General features: G+C 37.0%; 1 long non-coding RNA gene across 11 annotated transcripts in view; it reads left to right on the forward strand.

Moving 5' to 3' along the window:
• The window catches only part of LOC144302696 (uncharacterized), a 79,273-nt gene that overhangs the window by 9,924 nt on the left and 49,731 nt on the right, over positions 1 to 19,618 (forward strand). For 8 of the 11 annotated variants that reach the window (XR_013369748.1, XR_013369752.1, XR_013369700.1 and 5 more), the window contains 3 exons: positions 72 to 203; positions 7,911 to 8,105; positions 16,625 to 16,799. This is a non-coding gene — a long non-coding RNA (uncharacterized LOC144302696). The remainder of the gene's footprint in view (positions 1 to 71; positions 204 to 7,910; positions 8,106 to 16,624; positions 16,800 to 19,618) is intronic. The other 3 variants (XR_013369734.1, XR_013369742.1, XR_013369747.1) reach the window with 1 other exon arrangement.

Below are 19,618 nucleotides of genomic sequence, written 5' to 3' on the forward strand. Positions count from 1 at the left end.
AGGCTTTTATGTATTAGCAGGAGGCCTTCTTTGGTTTTATGTATGCAATTAAAAATCCTTGTGATCTTCAGATCTGTTCCATCTAGTTCATCATTCAGGACCCATTTATGGAATGAAAAGAAAAAAAAAATCAACCAGAGGAGGCAATGGTGAAGGCATCACAAAGAAGTACTCCGCATGTTTGTGTACAAGCCTTTAGATATGTTTGTATTTTCTTGGTTTGATACCTAGGATTGAAATGACTGAGTCATTGAGTAGATGTATGATCAAATAAACTGTCCAACTTGGGAATTATGTTTGAACATTTTCATATTTCATTAAGCAATATTTTATTGCACACTATCATTGTTGTTTTGGGTATTATGCCTTGTGGTTGTGCCATTGTTTATTAAAATATTCCCCAAGGACTGGGTATAAAAATTATTGCCCTATTTTAACCTATTAAAATATATCAGTAAATATTTTTTATTCATAAGCCTTTGTCTCTGATTACTTTTTTTAAAAAAATTAAATTTAATTAAAAAAATTTTTAGGTAGCCTTTACACCTGATATGGGGCCCAAATTCACAACCCTGAGATCGAGAGTCCCATGCTGTACCCACTAAGCCAGCCAGGTGCCCCCACTATAATTACTTCTTAAAATATACTCTCATAAGTAGAAGTATTAAAATTATTATATCAATACTGTTATATCTTTATTTTTTAATATTTTATTTATTTATTCATGAGAGACACAGAGAGAGGCAGAGACACACAGAGAGAGAGAGAGAGAAGCAGGCTCTGTGCAGGGAGCCTGATGAGGGACTCAATCTTGGGACTCCAGGATCATGCCCTGGGCCGATGGCAGATGCTCAACTGTTGAGCCACCCAGGCGTCCCCACAGTTATATCTTTAGAGACTATTTAAAGAGCACTTCTAGGTATACAATAAAATAGAGAGGAAAGTACAGAGATTTCCCATATATACTCACTGTCCCACACATGTGAAACCTCCCTCATCATCAACATCAACCATCAGAATGGCATATGTTTTACAAAGTATGATCCTATATTGACACGTCATAATCACTCAAAGTCCATAGTTTAACATAGTATAACTTAGGAGTTATATTTTTAAGCCTCCTCTTATTTAGTATCAAATTTATTTTCTGAAAGGTTGCAAAATTATATACTTCCAAAGAATGACAGAAAGTATCTGAGTTAAACTTTTACTACAGCCCCAATTTTTTCCTACATTTTATAGGGTTTCAGAATGAAAAGGAACCATAGTTTTCTTCTAGCCCAATATTTTACCTGGTCCTTCAGTATTCTCTGTAACATCCCTAAATAGTGCTTTTCTGGGCCCTCCTTGGAGGAAAGAAAAGTGTATACATTTTGTCTATTGTTGGGCTGCATTACTGAAAAATATTTTCAACTGATAAGCACTGATCTGCTTCATTTTAACATCTGCCATGTTTTAATAAGTTTCAGATATGCAGAAACCAAGTTGAGCTACAGTTCTGGGCTAAATCTATGCACTTCATGCAGCGTAGAAATGAAGACATGGGAGTTGGCTCTTCCTCCAAAAATGTTCAGCTCTGACTGTCCTTCACTATTTCCCTGATTGCATATGTGTTTCTCTGAGTAGCAAGAATGGGTTCCTAATTCTTAGTGCATATAAAATAGCTAGCTCAACGTTTGGCACATTTCAAACACTGAATGAATATTGGATGCTACTTTTATTTTAATCCCTCAATGATTTGTATGTGTAGAATATGTATTTATAATTTCTGCTTCTAATTTTGAAAAAAAATAGATGAGATAAGCTTAGTTGCTAATTGTTCTGTCCCCGTTTTTCGGATCCTTTTAACTGGTAATTTTCTCTGAGGCAAGGGAGAAAAATCCCATTCCTGATGTGATGGCTAATTTTATATGTCAACTTGACAGAGCCAAGGGGTGCCCAGAAATTTGGTCAAAAGTTATTCTGGGTAATTTTGTGAGGGTGTTTTGGATGAGATGAACATTTAAATTGGTAGACTGAGTAAAGCAGATTGCCCTCCCTAATGTGGATAGGCCTTATCTAGTCAGTTGAAAACCTAAATAAAAATTTGAAAAGCTGACTCTTCCTTCAGTGAGATAATTCATCCTGCATGGCTGCCTTTGAATAGGGACATTGTTTTTTTCTTGGCTTTGGACTCACATGAACTAAAATATCATCAGCACCTCTTGGGTATCTAGACTTTCAGTCTTGGATTGGAATGATACCATCAGCTCTCCTGGGTCACCAAGGTGGTAACTCACCCTGCAGATCTCAGGAATTGCCAGACTCCATAATCATGTGAGTCAATTCCTTATAATGATTCTATTAATCTTGTCTCTGGAGATCTCTGATTAATATGCCTAGTTTATAAAATTCAGCAGAATGAATTAAGCACTGTATTTGGAAATGTGGAAAACAGCAACTTTGAACAATGAGCCAGCTTGCTTAGGATTAGTCAAGTCCAAAATCTAAAGATTAAGTTCTTTGTTTTTTAATCAACAACCAAATTTGGAGGAAGGCTATAACATATTCGCACAAGCATACACACACACACACACACACACACACACACACACACCCATACTCAAACTAAAAGCAATTTATCTGAGAAAATAATGTGGATACACCTGAGAAGAAAGCCCTAGGCTCTTTTCTCAACCCTAGAAGTCATTCTGTTCTCCTTCTGTCTATTTTGACTGAGAGCTTTAATGCTAGTTGTAAGTCAGGCTAAGTGTAACTAGCAAAAAAAGGTCTTTAGAACTGATATGAAATCCATGGTTTGAAGAGTAAGAAAAATTACTAGCTAGTGAGAAAAGAACTCATTTCTCTGCAATTACTCGCCTGAAGAAACCAACTGGAAATCTGAAGGATAAAATAGAGCTTCACTCAACCTTGGTGTCACCCCCTCTCCCACTCCCTCCAAGGGAAAGCTTATCTAACTTTACAGAAGGAAAATTGACAATCTCTCCAGGTTGACCTTTATCTTTAGACAAGTTTCTTTGTAGTGGTGGGGTATTCCTCCAAGGTCTCAAGAGGTTGTTTTCAAGGAGATATTAGTTTATTTTGGAGAGCACAGAGCTTTACTTTCTAACATTTGTGCTGGATTAAATGTATTCAAATGCATTATCTCCTTTGCAATATGTTTTGAAATGCTTTGCAGCCACCTTGCATTCATCTGTTCTGAAGTAGAAATTAAGTACACACTTCTCTGTGCATTCAGAATATCTGTATATTTCCTTCTTATAAGTTCTTTGTATTATTATATTTCAAAGAATATATCTGAGTGGCTTCGCTGAGATATGTTAAAAATGATTATTCAGTTATGTTATTTAAGTAGATGGTATTTTATTGAAACTTTATATTGGAGTTTTAAATGAATTTCATAGTACTTTAAAATACCTTCCCACATTTGAGATAATCCTTGTTCAAGACAGAAAGCAGGGAAGAAAAAATACCTTATTGTGATGTTCCATTTCTTGCAAATAAACAGGGCCTTTGCTGTGTGCAGTTCCCAGGAAGTTCTTGGAACTGTTTATTCATCAATAATTCAATAAACATCTATTAAATGGCTTCTATGTACAAAGCATCTATCACTATTTTACTATGCTTCTCCCTTAGAATACAGGGCCTATTTAGGTGACTTGGTATTATATATTTTATGTCAGTTGTGTTGGTCAGAAATCATTGAATTTTGGAGCTTTACTTATTCCAACAGCTTAAACCCCCTAATTTTCAGGAACTCTTTTTAAAATAAATGATTCCTTCATGTCATTTTACGACTGAGGAAAAAAATAAAAGTGGTTTTCTATTATATTCAAGTAAAGGCCATGTTCCTTACTATAACTAAAATTTACTTCAGAATCCTATCATTTCAGTCTCATGTCATTTTCCTTCCCAAATATATGTATAAACAAACTATATATGTGTATATATATATATATATATGAACTATATAGTACACACATTCACATACATATACATATACATACACATTATACATATACATGTATATATAGTAGCAAGTCAGACTGTATATATATATGCACACACTACACACATGCATATATATATACACACACACACAAGGTGTGTATATACATGTATGAATGTTAATGTGTGGATAAATAGATAGATAGATAATCCATCCCTGTTCTTTGGATTTATCTTGTTTGTATAACTACTCATCAGTTGGACATTACTTCTCTGGAAGGACCATATTTCCTTTCTTGGAAAATAGAATTAGTCACTTAATCCATTATTCTCCTGTATCAAATCCTTATTAGAGGGCACGTTGCATCATTTTGTACATTTGTATGTATTGTTTAATGGTGTATTATTTTGTGTTGCTCATCAAGTTCTTAGATACAGACATTCTGCCTGGGGCTATTTGTAGACAGATCAGAGCCTGGTATGCAGTTACCATTCCATACGTACCTGAATGATTGAAAAAAAATGATGAAATGAATAGACAAACTAAGACCTTGAAAAATTAAGTGATTTACTCAAAGTCGGTAGCAAAATCAGAACTGATATTCAAGTTTTTGTCTTTTTTTGTTTTGTTTGAAGAGAGAGAAAGAGTGAGGGAGGGAGTGGGATGAAGGAAGGAGAGGGGGAGAGAGCATCTCAAGCAGACTCCAGACCCAGCACAGAGCTGAATGTGTGGGCCTGATCTCGGGACCCTGAGATCATGACCTGAGCCAAAATCAAGAGTCAGATACTTAACCAACTGAGCCACTCAGGTGCTGCAGGATTTAAGTTTTTATATTCCTTGTACAGGGTTCATATTTTTATTTCCTCCTTTGTTGGTAACGATGGGTGATATTTTCTAGATTCATACAGAGTAGAAAACAATATAATAGCCATTACTTTAGGCCAGTAGCTTAAAAACAAAGATAAAGATAAGACAAATAATAAAAATGGCAACAATTTTTACTCCCAGCAGTAATTTGACTGAGAGCCACTTACCTGCTTTTGAGGCCATTCACATACACACTCTAGGTTCTCCCCTGTGGAGGAGAAGTTGGCTTTGCCTGGGAAGAGCTCCTGAGGGTGGCCCATTGCCTGTCTGAGAATGCAGTGCCACTTTATAGAAAATTGTGAATCGGGTTGGTGGTGGGGGGGATACTTTCCTGGGGTTATGGTAGTAGTATGGGAAGGTATGGCACCAGTTACTTTGAAATAAAATACCCCACTAGACCTCCTGTGACCTGTTTTCGCTGTATAAGTGATTGTACGCCCATAGTTCCCAAGGCTCTAGTGCTAAGCTGAAGTTTGAGCAGTAAATCAGACCTGAAAAAAAGAGCAGGAAGGAGGCAGGCAGGGAGGAAGGCAGGAAGGCAGGGACACAGGGAAGAAAAAGAAAAGACAGAATGAAGGAGGGAGAGAGAAGGGAGGGAGGGAGGGAGAGAAGGAGGGAGGAAAAGACTATTCCCTTTCTTTTTCTGAGAGCATAATCCTATACCGTCTGGACAGACAGGGAAGAATTGGACGACAAATAATCAGAGCAGGGTGTCTGTCAATATTTCATCAATTTGACAAACTTATCCTGAGTAATTACTGGTCTGTGCTTAGGATTTGGGAATATACACCTTTGTTGAATGAAATAATCCTCATTGGAGAGGGAAGGGGTCAGAAGTCAGAAGGCCGTGAACAAAGGTATGAAAGTGTGCTACAGACTAGATACAGTCTGGGGCTAACAGTATCACTCAGTACTTATTTAATTAAAAAGGAATGATCAAGGCAAGACTGCCAAGGTGGTGGGGCGGCCGTGAAGGGTGGAGAGGTGCCCTGTCAGGGGTCGGGGGCTCGGGTGGGCGTCTAGGACACTAGCGGTGCATCCACATTGTGCTCTGGTTCCAGGGGTGAAAAAAGGAAAGATCTAAATTTGAATTTTACTTTAAACTGCCGTAGCCTCAAAGTGAAGAAATAATGAGACAATTTTGTTCTGGTCTCTCTGGCATAATCTTTTCTCAGTCAACACAGTAGGTTTATTGAACAGATCAAATTATGTAATATTACCTAGTTTGGGGGTGCAGGGAGTCCAACATTAAATCCCTACATGCAAGAAATATATTAAACATTTTTTTGTCTTTGGGGTTTTCAAAACACATCTTCTGATATTATTATAATTGCAAATCTTGGGGATGATATTTGTTTGCAACTAGCAGAATTATTTTTTAATCAATAGATTTAAAAAAAAAAAAAAAAAAAAAGCTTCTTAACAGTATTGAATACTTAGAGGCCAGACTTTAGTCTGAGCAATTTGCACCCGTTACTTAAACTTTGAAACAAGCTTAAAATGGATACCATTATTTTCAATTTGCAGATTTGAAAACTGAGACATGAGGACATGTTCTCAGGGTCACAAAGTGTGCCCTCAGCGTTTTCTAGACAGGCAGATGCCAGAAGCTGGGCTCACTACACACCATTATACTACAACATCTTTTATCTAATACGGTCATTGAAGACATTTCAAATGAGCTGTGCATATCTTTTGAGATTATCATTGTTGAGACTTTACACCTATATAAATAGCTTTTGAAAAATTAAGAATTCTTGAATTATGCTTTGCTCCCAACAGAAAACTTTAAACAAAGAAATCCAGAAATCTGGAATTATTAGATATTATTCCATTCAACTCCATGCCAACTATTATCTACGCAGTCAGTGATATGACATATTAGGGAGACTGGTGTAAAAACACAGTGACTTTAAATATCATTTACTAACCACACAAGCTAAAGCAGAATGCTATACCTTTTTGAGCCTTCAATATTCTAATAATTTATCCAGTAGGGTTATTCTGAAGTCCAAGTGGGATAACTTTTTTTTTTTTTTTTCAAAACAGTGAAATGTGTTTGTATTAATTTTGAAGGTGGCAAAATTCTTTGAGTTTATTTAACAAAACTGTTTAGTGATAACAATATATTCCTTAAGTCGTGGCCACGGTAAATGCAAAGTGAGGCAAAGAAAACTAAATTTCTCTGCGTAATAAAAGATGCATTTATAACATTTGCTTGTCACAAACGAGAGGTGAGGGAAATGGCCTGGCAAGGAAAGGAGCTGGATGAGGATGAGCATCATTAAGAACAGGGAAGGAGGGAGGAATGAATAACTATGTAGGATGAGCTTTTGTGGAGGGAAGAGCATTCCAGTTGTGAAAGCGGCAGGTTTATTTTAGGTCAAGATTGTCTAATACTCAACTTTATTTCTTTTTGTAATAAGCTATACAGAAAAGGCCTCTGGCACTCCTCGAATCTAGGCAAAGGTTTCTATACACACAGTCCCATCTTCCTCATATTTTGGAAACCCCCCACCAGGGAAAACAGACACAGAGTGCAGGTAATATTCTCAGAAGGTGAGACCCAGAGTGAGATGGAACATTTCCTAGAAGCTGAATTCTGGTTCCGAATTTCCAAGCTGAAATGAATGTTCCTGTTCCCTTCCCCAGACAACTCGATGCTAAGTTTCCTCAGCCTACGTGGGACCCAGAGTAAAGGGACATGTGAAGTCTTTGGGATGTCCTGCCCTCAGCATCACATTTTATATGGGTTTTCTGTGGTCCCTACATAGAATGGATACCTAAGAGACACAGTCCATTTTTCTTCTTTTTCACCAGGATAAGGGAAGCAAACATTCAACTATGCATCTATCCTTTTCTCTTGTTTTTTTGTTTGTTTGTTTGTTTGTGTTTGTTGTTGTAGTTGACATTAAGTGCTAGCCAAAGCTGACAGAAAAAAAGATTTCTTGTTTTTTTTTTAAAGATTTCTTTTTCTTGGTGAACACTAGATGTTTAATCCCAGGGTCAGGAAAGTGCCTAAGCTGTCATTTTTCTGTGTCCTGGAATTTCCAAAGTTGACCATCATCTCCTCCTCTCCACTTTAAATCTTTAGGCAAAAAACACTGCTGAAGAATAAGTCAGCTGCAGATCCCACTGCACAGTTCTTCAAAAATTGATCTTCACTCACTGAAGCAGTGTGCCTGAGTCCTCAGCCAGAGTTCAGTCATGGCTTCTGGATGCATAAGAAAGAGCTGGAACAAGGTCCTTGGTTTCGCCAGGATCATAGACCTACTGGGGTGGGGGGCAGGTAAGAGTAGAAACAACATATTCAGGATGGGGGGTTTTCTCTTGTTTTATGTTATACTACATGATTTTATCTGCTATATAATTTATATACTAGTACTACAAGGACAGATTCCCCACTATTATGTCATTTATTCATTCAAGAAATATTTGTTGAGTGATCTTCATAGTCCAGGTAGTGTCATAGAAGTTGGCAGTGTGACACACACACATACACGTGCACACACACGCACACATCTGCAGAATTCCTGCCTTCATGGAGGTTACATTGTAGTTGAAGGATAATAAATATAAAAGTAAGTGATGGTGATAAGGTTAGGTAGGTAGGTAGGTAGGTAGGTAGGTAGGTAGACAGGAAGATGAGTAGATAGATAATCTCAGGTGGTTTTTAGTTCATAAAGCAATTTATGCAAAATATATAGAGAGTGACAGAAATTAGGTCAGGATGAGAAACTCAGGAAGCTCTCCTAAGAAGGTAATGCTTCAGCTGAAAACTAAGACTTGTGCTGTTGGCTTTGGTATCTGGCAAAAGAGGGAGCAGGCTCTGGGACCCTGGGTGGCTCAGTCTATTTAAGCATCTGAATTTGGCTCAGGTCATGATATCAGGGTCCTGGGATGGAGCCCCTTGAGGCAACCTGGCCAGTGAAGATGCCCCCAACCATTGGCACTCAGCGGCGAGTCTGTCTCTCCCTCTGCTCCTCCCCCTGCTCCTGCTCTCTTTGTCTCTCTTAAATAAGTAAATCAATCATCAATCAATCAATCAATCAATCAAATCTTAAAAAAAAAAAGGATCAGACTTTGCAGTGTCCATATTCCTCTTATTTCTTGATGTATGTGTAAACTTATGTGCATAATTTGTGCCTAAGCACATATGTATGTTTAGGATACATGTTTATGTATGTTATAGAAACACATATAGAAACACATGCATCTATATCTGTGTGTGTAAAATTTAAAATTGTAAACTCTCCATAAGCCTCTAACTGTTAATAGATTCGTAATCATTTCCAACGTGAAGACTAATGACTAATTCATGTTTGAGATGGATATAAAATGCAAGATGGCATATTGCCTTTAATCTTAACAAACAGCATATTTCATCAATTAAAACAGTTAAATTATTATAAGTTAATCAATGCAAATTAACTTAATATGCATCAAAACTTATATTAACAACGAATTTAAAACCAGATGAAGTTGCAATGGTTGAACGCAAAATTCCAAGTGACTATTACATTGATGTGTCTTTGTTTGGAAACTGGCATTTATTTCATTAAAATTTCTTCAAATTGGGCTTGTTTTTATTTTCTAAAAATCATGATATCTCTCCACTGATAAAATTAACATGTATGATCTTTGTAACAGAATTACAGAAATTAACCCATTAAACTAATTGCCTAAAATTACATTGAATACATTGTGCTTATAAGCTGTATGTATGTAACAACAGCAATAGGTCATCAAATGAAAAAGAATTCTCATATATAGCGTAGTTTGTATAGAAAAGAGTATAAAACAGATAAAGCATCTGAAAATGTGGACTCTGAGAGTCTCAAGAAAGAAAAACCTTTGAGATAACTAATGTCAGTCTGATATAAACCGTGGGAATATTCTGTGCATATAATTCATAGAAAGCATTACAGAATTTTTCATCTTCTGGGTGAAGATGATATTGAGGGAAGGATGGGTAAGTACTGATTTAGCTTTGGTCGAGATGTTTGTCTGCCTCGATAAATTACTACATGTGAGATTTACATCTTACTCTTTTAAAAAATGAGTGAGGAGAAACTTTTGAAACAAATCTACTCCAGAAATTTCATTAGCACATACAAAAAAATTGGTATCATCAATATAAAGATTGGATATTATCTAAAAGCTCATTTCCACCCAGAAATGGTTCTCCAGGGGAAACATTAACTTTTATATAAGAGGGACATTTATAAACTTCCAGAGACAATTGTTCAGGTAAAGTTAAATTAACTTCATTTCTTCAATCACAAAATCTATTAATTGTGGTTTCTCCAGTGAAATAGTAGCTATAATATCAAAATATATATTTATCATAATGAGCATAAAGGATTTTAGTCATTTAACTATATTGAAATATCTTTTATAAAATTTATTTGAAAGTCTATTACTTTCTTTATTTAAGAAAAAAGAAATGTTTAACCCAAAGACTGGTAAAGCTTGTAACAAAGTCCTAATCTTATTTATTTTTTTAAAGATTTTATTTATTTATTCAGGAGAGACACAGAGAGAGAGGCAGAGACATAAGCAGAGGGAGAAGCAGGCTTCCCGGGGGGAGCCTAATATGGGGGCTCGATCCCAGGGCCCCAGGATCACGACCTGAGCCAAAGGCAGACCCTTAACCGCTGAGCCACCCAGGTGTCCCAAAGTCCTAGTCTTATACACGAGTAAACAGATGTAAATAATTCTGTTAATTGAATATGTCCTTGGATAATTTTTTTAATATAAAGACACTTAAACACATACACACAATTTATTTCATTTTAAGTCATATAGTTTTATACAATCTAAAATGTTCCAAATGATTATTGAGGTTCTTTCTGTAGTTAAAATATTTAAATTTTCCCATCTACCCACCTTTTTTGACCTAAAATGCAAATATAAGGCTTTTGGTTCTGTAGTGTTAAAGTGTATTTTCAATAAGACATAATTTAATCCATAATATATAACTGTTCATTGGAGAGGAGTTAATACTTGGCTATTCCTTTGTAATTTCTTTCAATTTTTGATGTAGACCCATCCATTAGGCCTACGTAGCATCACAAAATACTACCTGCAAGATGCCAGGGAGTCAAGGCAAACTTTTGAATATAAGAACTTCTGGGGCTCCTGAGGGGTCAGTAGGTTTAGTATCTGCCTTCGGCTCAGGTCATGATGTTAAGGTCCTGGGATCAAGCCCCACCCACACTGGGCACCCTGGTCAGAGGGGAGTCTGCTTCTCCATCTGCCCCTCTCCCCACTTGTACTCTCTCACTCTCTGTCTCTCAAATAAATAAATAGAACCTAAAAAAATAAAAATAAAAAAAAACTTCTGAAAATGTGTTGGAAAGAATTAAAAGATTCAAAACATGATCAAACAAGCGGAGCTCAGACACTAGAAACACTTAGAGCAGGCCAAACTCTAAAACAATATAGGTAGGAATCTCACAGTGGTTTACTACTCATATTCTGAGAAGTACCACCCAAAATACATTCTCTAATGTCAAATAATTAACACATACATATTCACAAAGTTTCTTTCGAGTATGTTAAAATTCCAATAGTAGAATAGTATAATCTCTGATGAAACTGTGAAAACTCTTTAAATTTATTTTTTTAATGCATTTGCCTTTGAAGAGGCTAATTAAATCAGTTAGAAATTAAAAATTGGAGCATTAAGGCACAAGAAAAATAATTTTTCTTAAACTCTACTGAAAAATATGTGTCTCTCATAAGCTTTGGAGAAATAATAATTAGCATCTCCCTTAGGGCTCATACAAAAGCTTCTTGGCTAGAAAAAAAATGTAATTTGAAAATATGAGAATTTTTATTGGATTAAATTGATTTAGTATGAATGTCAATCTATACCTCTTACTTATTCTTACACTTAAAACATACATAACATTGAGGATAAAAATGTTAGTGAGTTTGTCTGTTTCCATCATTTGGGGAGAGGATTTTGTGTTGTATTTCATTAATCCAAATTTGTTTTAATTTGTTAAGCCTGTGATCTACAATATCTTCCTCCAGGTGTGTTTTACAGTGTGTGGTGTCTTCTAGGTTTCTGGAGCCCTATTCCATGAATGTTAGGGAGGCATAATGTTCAAAATTATGCTCTGATGATTCAAAAAAAATTAAGTTTCTAAAACTACCAATTTCATTCTACGAAAATTTAAAAGCTTATAAATTGATATTTCAGGTTTGTTTTTGTTTTTACACATAAATAGCTTTTCGTTCCAGCTTTGCAAGGAAAAATCCTATTGTACAGCTGGGGGCCCTGGGTGGGTGAGGCATTCTCCAAAGGACAAAGGACAGGGAGGATTAGGACAAGAGGAGCACCAATTCTCCTTGAAAGGAGCTTGGGACTCCTCTGGCTCCCTCCTCCTGACTCCCAAGGAGCTATAAACTACTGGACCATGGAGCCCTTGTCCCCCTTCCCTTTCTCACCATCCATAAGAATCTCTTAAGCAAGGGGGCCCAGGCTCCAAAATAATTTAAAATAATAAGGTAGAAAGGCATCCAGAGCCTTGAGCTCCTTCAGCAATTCCAGGGAAGAGGGATCATCCTTGGTGGGGAATGACCTTCCTCCCATTCAGGCTGAAGGCTCAGTAACTGTATCTTTCCCGCTTGTTTTGTTTTGCTTTGTTTTGGGTTTTGTTTTTGTAAAACAAGAAACTGATAAAATGACCATGCAGTGCAAATCTGTGGGTACCCTGGAGGGGAGTTCCCAGTAGAGGAGGGAGAGGAACAGGGCTGTTCCAGCTCATACAAAGCCTCATACATTGTGAAATTGATCCAACTCTCTTTGGGCCTCTTCCAAGATCGGCATGAGCATATTGGGCAGGTTGCACATAGGGTATTGATTGTGGCTTTTGGTAACAGGGGGTCCCTCTTCCTGCTGCCTCAGAGCCTATAGCTGGGCATGTTTCCCAGCCTGTTCCCAAGCCTTTATCCCTCACCTCCCCACCTTAGGCTGGAGAGGGAAACTACTGGATCTCTAGTACTCCAGAGGGGCTCTGAGATATTTCTGGCAACCACGGGTCTTTGGGATGGACATCTGTGTCCACCGCTGCTTCAGCTCTTCTTTATGCAAGCTGCTGGCCAGCTCGTCAAAGGTAGACTCAACTTCTTGTTGAAGGCCATTATATCTACATGGTCCTTGCCCAGAGCAGTCACTGTCAGGAATGAGATCTCATGGGAGATGCCCCTCTGTAGATGTGGGCCCAAGGGAAGCACCCCTAGAGTTTCCAGCAGGAGCCCTACAGTCTTGTGCACCTCATGGTGATCAACATGGCACAGTATCAACTCCAGCAACTTCAGACTAAGGGATGCAGGTACTGGGCCTGACCACACATCCTCCTGGGAGACCGGATTGTGGACCCTCTAGATCACATAGAGGGGTCTGGATATCCCACAGCAGCTGCATCTGCACAGACTCTGGATCAGGTGTCAGTCAAGGAGATGGGACCTGAGGGGGCAGGGGCCCTTTGCAGGGGTCCAGCACTAGGCATGTCAAAATACCAGGAAGGTGCAGGTGCAGGAAAAACCACAGAAGGTTCCAGAAGATGAGGGGTGGGTAGCAGGCAGCTCAGGTGACACCAGCAACTCACTGTTCTGGTTCTCTACCAGCAACTCCTGGTCCTTACATGGCACCAGGGACTCAAGCATATCCAGGCTCCCCTCCCCAACCTGCCAGGAGGTGCCCTGCATGTGCCCACTGCAGAGCTGGAAGTCACTATGGGTAAGACAGAGCATGGGGGTCTGGGCCCCCAGGATCAGGAGCATCTTTGCTGACCCTGTCACTAGCAGGGGCAGGTTTGGAGTTAGGGGCTTTGGGTTAGGAATCAAGAGTCTGGACACTGACCCCGGAGCACAGAGGCGCAGGCACAGAAAGGGAGACAGACATTTCTTAGATCTTTAAAGAAGTATCTATATGGATACATTTAGATTTGAATCAGATTTGATTGTGTTTTGGAGAAAGTAAAATATTTGTTTTATTTGGAACTGGGCAAATTATGTAAACTTAAATTCACTGAAAAGAATAATAAAATGAGATATTAATGGCGCTATTAAGATCACCCTGGGCTAAAGGAGCCAGGAAACTTCTAATTATCCTTCAATCCAACCACATTTCTTTTCCTGACATTTCAGGGAGATGTCTGTGCAAAGAGGCACAAGAAATAAAGGAAATTGTGCTCTCTTAATAGGGTCACAGCTCTGGTTAACTAGACTGGACCAAAGTGAAAGCGGCTCTGCCTAAACTAAAGATTCTAACTCTAAAGAGTAATTAAAAGCGACACACACAGTGCAGGGAAATTATTAACCAGAGAGCGAGGAGGAGGATGCATAGATGCATAATGCCATGCACCAACCTGGCCAGATAGTGCTTTCTCTTCCTCTCCATGTGGTCTTCTCAGGCTGGGGCCTTTGGGGCCTTCCAAAGAGGAAAGATGAGGAGGATGCATAGATGCATAATGCCATGCACCAACCTGGCCAGATAGTACTTTCTCTTCCTCTCCATGTGGTCTCCTCAGGCTGAGGCCTTTGGGGCCTTCCAAAGAGGAAGACAAAGATGGCTGATTTGACTTCAAGCATCAGGAACTTACTTCATCTTATTTCTCCAACTTTATGGCCAGGACAGAAGATGAGGTACAGAGCCTCACGCATTGTGAAGTTGTTAGGAATTGTCTAGATGACAACCACAACCAAAAAAAATAGTTATAGAAAGCCATCTATTTAAGCTAGTGGTGGACAAGCAAGAGTCACAAAAGATGTAATGAAACCTTGTCTTCTGTCAAATCCAATGCGGCGGGCTTCTCATGCTGTTCACCACATAAATTTAAGCTTGAAATTAAGAAAACCTGAATAAAAGGGAAGGTCATCAATGATATTGTAATCGCGCCATAGGATGACGGATGAGAGCAGTGCTTGTGGTGAGCACAGTACGAAGGAGAGAGTTGTTAAATCACTCTGTTGTGCAGCTCAAAGGAATGTAGCATTGGGCGTCAGCTGTGCTCAAATAAATAAAATTAGAAGGGAAAAGAAAAGAAATCTAAATAAACAGAATAGAATTTTTGTCTATCACTTGCTATGAGAGTGTTACACTGAATTAACTTTAAATCATCATGTGAATTGCATATATCCTACTTGAATTTTACTGATTCCCATATTTTGCTCTCGAGAATATCATCTTCAATAGTAGACAATCTTTGATGGCCCGATTATGTAGTTTATTCAGTTAAATTAACATTTACTGTGTGCAATGAAGAAAACAATGGTATTAATGCTGTTTTGGTGCAGTTTATAATGGGAGGAAATAATGACTCATGAACATATATAGATACCAATATATCTATATAACTGAAATTAAAGTAAAAATGAAAGAGTTGTCAAATTTGACATCTCTCTTTCTCTCTCTTTTTCTCTCTTTCTTTCTTTAATCTGACCTGCCTTCGCACAGTAGGACCTGGAATGCTAGAAGAGTAGTGGGAATGGGAGCGAGGCCCCGGGCAGGTGTTCTTGCCCACAGCAATGAAAAAAAGATTAGTCCTGTCTTCCTGATTAAGGATACCTGGGACCTAAGAGAAACTAAAATATAAAGGACACTTCCTACTTTTCTTATTGTTCTTTTCTTAGCAGGGTTTTTTTAGTAAATCCAGGAAACTTTCTGCCATATATTTCACCTGGTCTTTTGCTCTTACGTGCAATATGTTGCCAGTAAAAATCCCTGATATTTGGTATAAATATCCTGAATATGACCCTTTTTGGCTTAGATCTACCATACATGATTGCTCTTTCGTCAGGAATTGATCCCTGTTGGTAAAACACGAACCAAGGTTTTCTGGAACTTTTAACTACTAGCCTTACTGAGAATAAACCTGTACAACTTGACTCCAGAGCCTACCATCCTCAATAGAAGCCCTATTCTACAGGCTCCTTAATCTTCCTGGGAAAGTTACCCAGTGCTTAGATTTGGCTTTATGTCAATATGCAAGTGGTTTGCTCCCCACACAAGTGGACTCAATTCTAGTTTAAGTTCATCAGGACAGACCAAATCCTACCCAAATTTTCTGTCATCTGTTTTATTTATATCTAATCAATCAGAGTCAGGTTCTTAAGCCCTGAATATCTCATTTAAAAAAAAAAAAAAAAAACATGTTCCATATCCTGTTTCCATAAACAACTGAAAAGACAACTTTCTATTTAGTTCTTCAAATTGTTTTTTTCAAAGTTTGTAGACATTTCAGATAATTTTTTTTAATTTTTGTGTTTCTTCTAATTTTTTCCAATACTCTTTCCCTGAGCATATATGAATCATATTCATTACTTTATTTGGAATAAAGCACTAACAGATACTAAATGGTCATATTTTAACATTCCTATTCTAACCTCTTTTCCTAATGACTGCACTCTCATGTTCTGTATCTGAGATGGGTATTGTCCACCAATATTTAGTAACTTCTTCTATAGTACAGATTTATGACTCAAATATAGCTTTCCAGCCACACAGTGTATTTCTTAGCCCCTACTCCAACTTAGTTTAACCATGTGACTAGGTGCCAAATGAATGTACGTAAGTATCCCAGTTCTGGCTTAAGGCTTTGAAACATAAATTTACCCCCTCCATGCTTTCTTCTTATTTTTACCAGCTGTGTGCAAATATTAAAAAAAAAAAAAATAAGGGATGGTGGTACTCTTGTCCCAAAATGGAAGAATATTGGGTCACTGAATTATTATAGGGAAGAAAGACACACTACAACCAAGAGTAACAGACTAGAATTTTTCTTTTTCTTTAAGATTGTATTTATTTATTTGAAAGCAAAATCAAGAGAGCTCCTGTGCTGGAGCAGGGTGGAAGGGCAGAGAGAAGCAGACTCTCTGCTGAGCAGGGAGCAGGAGGCAGAGCTGATCCCTGGACCCTGAGATCAAGACCTGAACTGAAGGCAGACGCTTAACAGACTGAGCCACCCAGGTACCCCTAGAATTATTTTGTAAATGATAAATAAGATTATTTTTCAGATATTCTGTATTTTAGATAATTTTGTTATCACCACACACTTGCCTTGAAAAACAACCCAAACTCTTTTGACTCGAATCATTTTGATGGTTTTCCTTGGGAAATCTTTTGGAGACTTTCCTATAGAGGTTAGGTGTTCGCATTGTGTCCCCCTGTCCATGTAACATCATGTGTCACATTCTTCATTATTTGATTCTTCCTTGTTTTATTTTAACTTCTGCAAGGAGGCTGTATTTGTATTTGCTCACAGAATAGGAGTAGTTAGTTTCTGCTTTATTTTTGGGAACATCCCCAGCACCTAAGCCTTGCAACTTGGAACATATGGAGTACTAAATAAATATGTATTCAAATGACATGATTGAACACAATGATCAGAAGGCCACATTGATTTAAGACTCAAAATCTCCAGCGACACCTTAGGAAGGCAACAGATACACTAATCTGTAAAATGCTTTCTCCTTTTTTATTTAATTTCCTTTAAAATAAAGTCTTATAATTTCATAAAAATATATCCATTTGCAAGCCTGTGTAAGCTGGTTTTAATTCAATGTTAGATTTTTAGAATTGGAATATAGTCAATAATATCCACAACACTATGTGAGAGTTAAAAGGAAAAAAAAAAGTAATAAATGACTGTGCTAACTTTTCTTATTTGCTGCAAAATGGTAGTCAATATTTGTGTCATGCTCATCAATATGCCTCATACACTTACTTAACATTGATATATGTTAAATATAAATCAATATTAAAAGTGTTAGTAGCTGTGCGTATCTGCATTCAGTATGATTAATTTCCAAAAGAAAAAAAATTATCAGCAGCCAAAACACTTCAAAAATGTAGTTCAGAAATGCAAAGAAGCTTTAACTAGATTAACCAACCATGTGAAAATAGCATCTTTGAACTATAGATATTTTTGCTTAATATGACAGCTAACTAAGCTTTCTTTAAGTACAATTTTTTCTACAGAAACTGAAAAGCTTTTCCAATTCATTTATATATTGGACATTTTTATATATTCACAGGGAGATGATGCTTGCTTCCTTACCTCTTCAATTTTAGGTACTTGGACTCCTAAATAAAATGGATTTTATTCAGGTTAATCGCCTTTAGCCAGAATCTGAACTGTTTTTTTGTTGAATTCTTTTGCTCTAAGGCTTAAACTACTTCTTAGATGTCCCCTTTCATAATTAAGATAAAATCCTCAATTAAAATCCTCTCTGAAAGAGTTCTGGCATATTGTTACAGTGCCAAGACTATGGAATGTAACCTAATTCGCTACTAGATCTCTAGACTTTATAGTGTAACTGAAATGTCCAGTAATTCACGTTCATCTGAGTACATTTACCAATTACAAGTTGAACATTTCTTTGAGGCTTAATAAATGTGTCTTTTCTTTTAAGACTCTTCCTTCAGAGTTACTATTCACTTCCTAGTCTCCCTTGCCTATCAATTCTAAACACATCACCAATTAACTATTAATTCTCTCGAGGTCTTTATTTTTGAATTATTCTTAAAAAGAGACATTTGGCATATTTTGTGTCTGAGACTTATCTGAAATATCTAGTCAGTATTTGGAATGAATTATATCACTTATGATTGTTACTGTTTCATATAACCACTAAGTATGAATACAGAACTCTAAATATCACTCTTCTAATCAAATGCTTATTGATTTTTTCTCATGCTTCCACATATGTATCTGAATTTATCCTATTATCAATGAACACTTTCTTTTTATGGCAAGTTGTTTGTTGAGCTTTGAAAGCAGGGCATAGGGATCTATAGTTGTAATTCAGGGAGATCTAAACAAGTAAATCTTTGTAAATTGAATTATAGCATGGCCCTTACTATTATGTTTGTCGCTTAGTACTTCAGAACATCTAAAAGCTTTAGAAAAGTGCACAAAGTGTTGATACTATAAATACAATGATGAAAAAAATATAATGATGAAACCAGACAATACATAATTCTATGAGTAAGAGTAAATCAAAATGAAATAAAAGAAAATTTTCATTAGCAAAAAGTAATCTGAACTTGTAAAAGCTCAGGGAGTCCATTACCATACTTTTCTTTGCATATTTCCTTCATAATGGAAATAACAATGTTTAAATTTTATTCCTTTGGAACATCGTATTGTGTCTGCAATCACCATGCATGAAGTGATTAAAAGTGTTTTTGAACAAAAGGAAAAAGTATACAGGTCTGCATACGGTGTTAAAGTGTTATTCACTCTATATAATCATGTTTAGATTACATAGATCTAATCATGTTAATCATGTTTAGATGGTTTCTCACCATCTTATCTCTTCTTTCTTGCTTAACTCGTTTTGGTCTTTTCTAATATCTTGAGAATTAACATGGTGTTTTTCATTGTTTCACTTTTCCGGTACAGTGAATCTGTTTTTTTTTTTTTCTCTAAGGATCTTTTCAGTTCTGTGCATGAAGATAAAATAGATTCCATATAAATTGGTTTAATAAATAAACTGCATATCCAACAGTACTCTATGGAATATCGTATAATAAAATATGGTAAAGGAAGACCATTGTAACAGATCAGGTTTCCTGGGAAACAGACTTGGAAATGGAGTATGAAGGAGCTCTCTCTCTTCAGTGCCCCAAGCCACAGGGATCAATTGGCTTGTGATAGTCACAAAAGAGACTTTAACTGATCCACTGGGATACGTTAAAGAGGAAATGACCCTTCAGAGTTTTTCTAAATTGGCAAAAAAGACTTGTTTTTATACTCCAGAATCTATCTGCCTTTCCAGGAACCA

The sequence above is a fragment of the Canis aureus genome, chromosome 2, assembly GCF_053574225.1.
Source record: "Canis aureus isolate CA01 chromosome 2, VMU_Caureus_v.1.0, whole genome shotgun sequence".
NCBI lineage: Eukaryota > Metazoa > Chordata > Mammalia > Carnivora > Canidae > Canis > Canis aureus.